The sequence below is a fragment of the Falco biarmicus genome, chromosome 5, assembly GCF_023638135.1.
Source record: "Falco biarmicus isolate bFalBia1 chromosome 5, bFalBia1.pri, whole genome shotgun sequence".
Taxonomy (NCBI): Eukaryota; Metazoa; Chordata; class Aves; order Falconiformes; family Falconidae; genus Falco; species Falco biarmicus.
This window is the reverse complement of record NC_079292.1, coordinates 7,181,711-7,187,408: the sequence shown is the minus strand read 5'-3', so window position 1 is coordinate 7,187,408 and position 5,698 is coordinate 7,181,711.

Sequence of the window (5,698 nt, the reverse complement as noted above, 5' to 3'; positions counted from 1 at the left end):
CTGTTGAGAGACGAGTACGAGGTACAAATGTTCAGACAGACATAAGTACCTGTCTGTGGTTTATTTTCAAATTTGTATTAATTCTCAATCTAAACACGATAACTAATTTCTTCAAGGCTGTTAGTCGCTGTGGAAGAGGGCATCATAAAAACCACCCTGTGCTAAGGTGACCTGCTAGGAGATACAGTATTTGACTATTCAAGCACTTGGTAATTGTTGGATCGCTTGTGCCAACTTAGTTTCCTTATCCTTCCCTGATTTAAGCTACACATCTTATTTTGTGGAGATTATTTAAAAACGCCTAAACCAGAAATTCAGCATCACTAAAGTAAAACAAAGCTCTAATTCCAGATGTATTCCAACTAATGCTTTCAACTGCAGGGTCACATTTTCAATTTGCTAATAATTTTCCTTATTTCTTTGAGAGGCAGTCTGCTTTGAAATATGTCGATACTGAGATTCTGCAATTACAGTTGCTGCTTAAAACGTGGATATATTCATCAAGAGCTTATTGTCTGATTAGTGGCCACTTATTTAAAAGTACAGGCACAGTTAGCACGTTACCAGCACTCTGGAATATAATATATATAATAATCATCATAAAAAATAATCATCAGATTCTATTTCAGAAGAAAAAAAATCATAAAACTACTTATAATCAGAAAATAAAGTTAGCATTAGAGTCAATATACCAACTGTAAACCAACTGCTCCTGCTCTCGTACCAAAGGTAGTATAAAAATGTGGTAATGCATAGCTATAACATACATCTTCTATGCTGTTTCTTTATCTGTGCTGTATTTAATTAACTAGCTTCCTTCCGTTCTAAAGAGCAGGAGTCTGAAAGAGCAAGCGGCTTGCAGGTGAGCTATTTTTGTCGCCTGGGCAGGCACAGAGCTGTTTGTCTACCTGACTTGCTCTTCAGGAACTTACAAGGCCAGGTGTGTACGCGCAAGCTTGCCTTCTGTTGCAGACTGGTGCCTTGTCCTGATGCCCGACTCCCCACTAGAGAGCAGCCACACAGCTTCTGCAGCAAGCAAATAGCAGATGTTTGGGACCTTGGAGCTTGACACGACTGTGTAACTGTAGAAAGACAAAGTTTTACCTTTCCCACGAACCCAGTGTAGCTCCCGGAGGAAGACCACGCTGCCTACCTGCAGTCAGCTCTCTGAAATGCACTCAGTGCCTTAGCTGGCCATTGACAGGCAGCAAAGAGGGAGCAGAAAGAGGGAAGCGAGAAAAAGTGATTCAGAGTACCTGAATTAACCTCTGGGTACATTATACATGAGGAGCAGCCTTCTCTCTGTTGCCTCCTAAAGGAGTCCTCTGCGGTGAAGGAAAGCAGGATTAGCCACAGGTAAAAAGCAAGAGACTTCTCAAATGCAAGCGGTGAGTACTGCTCATCATCCTCCCGCTGCACACTGATGCAAGATTCCCCTCTAAGCTGCTGTGCAAGGAGCCTGCACACGCCACCACCATCCCCTTAGGCAAAGATAACAAATAGTTTCTCTTTAACCATTTGAAGTGCTTTATCTTAATCCCCTATACTCTTGCCATCTTCATACTTCCAATTTTCAGACGTGTAGAGATAGTGATTTTTGCAGGGGGGGAGTTGTATTAGGCTATCTCCAGAGACCTGTTCCAACCTAAACTATTCTGTGATATTTTTGATTCAGCTTAAATGCTGCTACGTGAATTTGTTTGCGTCACCCTCCCTGTCCTCACGCTGAGCTCTGTAATGCTGATCATTTTACCAAATCCACCCACTTCGATGCACCTAGTGTTAGGTGCAGTCCTACAGTGATGACCTGCTTCCTTTACAGCCAAGCTTTTAGGAAAAAAAAAAAAAAAGGCAGAAAATATGGAAAGTAAGAAACATCACCCTCCCACTCCCCCCTTTTTATTGATAAGCAAGACACTATAGGGCAGGGAATAGCCCTTCAGGCAGTTCAGGTTAGCTCCATCCCCTTCCAGCTTCTCACCTACCTCCCGGGCAGCGGCAGAGCAGAGCAAGACACAGCCTTGACCTTGTGCAAGCACCAGCAACAGCCAAAACACTGCCCTGTTACCAGCCCTGGTGTAGCTGCAAATGTAAAACACAGGCCCATACAGGTGGGTATGAAGAAAGTTAACTCCATCCTGTCCAGACACTGCACAAAGTAAAATCAATTTGGTGCAGGAAATAATTGCTTGCTTAGAAAGGACAGTTAGGAAATACCAAAACCCACCTCAGACTAGAAAGACTAAAGTGTATTTTCAACTTCGTGGTGTTACCTGAACACTTCAGTATAGAAATGGTTGTAGTAGCTCTGTGCTTTTCTGCACAATAGAACTTCTAAGCGCAGTGGACTGAAAGTCATCCAGAAGCATCTACAAATCACAGTTTTGATCCACACCTTGGCACTAGTACCTCCTAATTAGAGGTGGAAAGGTGAAGGACACACAGCCAGCTCAGCTCCCAGTGTACGGGGCTGTCAGAGGCAGCCGAAGGGCGCTCCCTCCTTGGCCTCCTTTTGCCCTGGCTTCATATCCATTGAAGGTGGATTTGCCGTCTCCACTTCTGGGGAAGAGCTGCAGGTGGATGGATCACCTTTTGTTTTTTCCCTGTGACTGGAAAGAACAGAGGGCAGAAGCCAGTTTACAGAACAGGAGTGTGGTAATGCCAGTGCTGGTGCCAAGTTCATTAATTCGCAAACGGAGTATTTCAGGTAAGAGTTTCCTGTCCGACAGCAACCGTGGAAAGGCAGAGGCCAGGCAGAAGCCCCCATGCAGCCAGCAAGTGTCCCTGCACCGCAGCTTGGACAACCCTGACGGAAGAGGTAGAAGCTGCCTGTGACTGACCCCCACCCGCTGCCCACAACGTCAGCTCGGGGGCCCTTTTCATTTCTGTGTTCAGCTCACGCACCACAACGGGTTGCTGCTTAGGGGATGGAAAACCTCAGTCACCAGCCGGGCCTGGGAGCCAGCAGAGCTTTGCCATCGCCAGCAAAGCACTTAATTGCTTAGTGATTTAGATTCTCTACCTTAAAAGTGGTAATAGTTTTGTATTTGTGCAACCTTTTTTTTTCCCCCCAAAGAAAAATGGAAGCAAAAGTTATTTATATATCAATGTATCTATTGTTCTACAGTATTACAATGACAACTTTTTTTTTTTAAAAAAAATCAACTCCAGAATAGAAAACACATGAAATAAGCTTTGTAGGTCAGCTTACCCTACCAAAAATGTTTCTCCTTATGCTTGCACAAAGTGTCATTAAATCTCACCGCTGAGTTTACCTGCCTAACGCAAGCTTAGCAAGAGCTCTGCAGTGCTGCGGCACTGTCCTTGCAAAACCAAAACAGCAGCAGGGGAGGAAAGGAACAGTACAGACCTTCAGATTTTTTGCATGCCTTGGCTACAGAAACAGATAAGCACGACTTTTTCCCTTGGGTTTCTATTCCCCTGTTAATTAAGCAGTAGCTGTAAAACCTGCATGACTGCTTATTTATTATGCACAGAAGAAGAGGCAATCAATACTCAGGTCTGTCTGAAAGTTTATCGCTATCCCTCATGTCCTTTGATTTATATCCACGGCACCTGTCCCACACCGCAGGGGAGCTGCACCCATCAGTTGCAAGGCTGATTCGGGGTGGGAGAGAATCGGGGTGCTAAGAGGCAGGGCAGAGGGACCAAACGCAACATTTTTATACAGTTGAGAGCAACCGAGAACTGCCACTGCACGGAGAAAAACCTCCCACTCTAAATGCATGAAGCATAAAGCCAAATGAAAAGAAGATGTAACATATATATTGGATGCATTATTTAAAATATAGCCTCAGCTGTGTGACCTTACACTGGATGTGACAGCACAGTGAAACCCTCCTGCCGGGTTTACACCCATTACCTTCACGTATCACCTGGCTCTGGAGGGGTAAGTGCAGTTTGTTGCCTCTGCCCATCTCATACTGACTCTGGTCAGAAGTCAGGCTGCCTGCGTCCCGTCCACCCGTGTAACAGAGCTGAAGGGCCGCTAAGGAAGGGCATCGTGGCTGCTTGAGCACGATCTAGCGTAACCCAGCAGACTGTGTGTGGTGGTACGTGATCCAACGAAGGGTGCTGTGTGGAAATACACACCCAAGTGTGTGAAGCATGGATCTGTCCAAGTAAATCCAGGATAATCGAGGCCTAAATTTTCAACCCTTTGCTTGGATGCACTCCATGCAAAGGGAGAAGCAGCAGGTTTGGCCTAAACCCATTTCCATCACAGGCAAACCGAAATGCAGAATACCAGAAACAGCCCTGTTCAACACGTACTTTGAAGTGCAGAGATTTACCCCAGCCGAAGCACCCTGAGGAGCCACACGTATGTTCAGGTGGGAAAGCAAGCTGTGTCAGAGCTGGGCGATGGCCCAGCACTACCTCAAGATGGTTCTCCACATTCCCAACTGATCAGCAGAACAAGTTACTCAATACTTTTACTAACACCTAAAAACCACTTTTCTATCCCCTTCTCCAACTTACTTGCAAAGACTGCTCACTCTCCCCTTTCTGAACAGGCCTAGCCTGCGAGCAAGCAGATCCCACTGCGTGAGGATCTGGGTGGCCAAGCACAGTACAGACGAAGAGCCACGCAGAACTCCAGTTAAAACCCCTCTGAACCTCCTGTATCATTAGAGGCCCCAGACAGCAACTAGCTGCTGCCAGTGTCCCCAGATGAGATCTTCCCAAAGGTAAGAAACCCTGCACTGAACTGCACTAGGCTAGTCAGCCCCAGAACGTTCACAGAGTAACACAGGCTGGCCAGGATCTCTGGAAGTCATCTAGTTCTATCCCTGCTTAGCACAGGTCCACCTGGCCGAGGCCCTGAGCAGCCTGTTCTAGTGACATTCTGAGAATCACCAAGGATTGAGATCCTACCACCTCTGGGCAGCTTGTTTCAAGTTTCACTGCCCTTATGGTAGAAAAAAAATAATATTTATATCTACTCAATTTCCCATCTTGCAACTCTGTTCATCGTCTCTCATCCTACTACCGTGCTCCCTTGAGAAGAGTCCGCTCTACCTTCTCTACACTCCCCCAGCACAGCGTTTCTCCTTAGCCTTCTCCTGAGGCTGAAGAAAGCCAGTCCTCTCCGTCTGTCCTACGCACACCACAGAGTCTGTGCTACTCTGCCCAGAACCAGTTTTTGACTACACCACCGTCAAGGCTCAGAACAAGCACATGCCGCCGCTCCTCTGGCTGCCAGTGCAAATATTTCTCCCCTTCAAACCCACATTTTCCCTTTCTCTGCCCCCTCCCCACCCCCCACCACCACGGAAGAGGCATATGCTTTGCTCAAGCAAGCCATGAACAACCAAAGTAATCTGTTAAAACGCGAATGTAACATTAATGAGGTTTTGGTTTAAAGCCACACGGAGGACTATGTAAAACCCTTGGCTCTGCCAATAACTAGCTTTGGAGTAAGTAGAAAGTGATCCTCCCCATCGAATTGCTTCCCGAGCCTCTGGGCCCCACAGCTCACCGGGAGGTCCCCTGTACTCGGGCTGAAGGAGTAAGAGGCTCCGAATGCTGCAGAACGGTTTACAGATTGCGAGATCCTGATCCACGTGAGGAAACGGTAACAGGGCCACATGCCAGGGCATCCGTCTCATCCAGCACGCTCTGTACTAGATGCTCTCCGCTCTGAAGAGTCGTGGTATCACAGAGAACATCTTTGAAA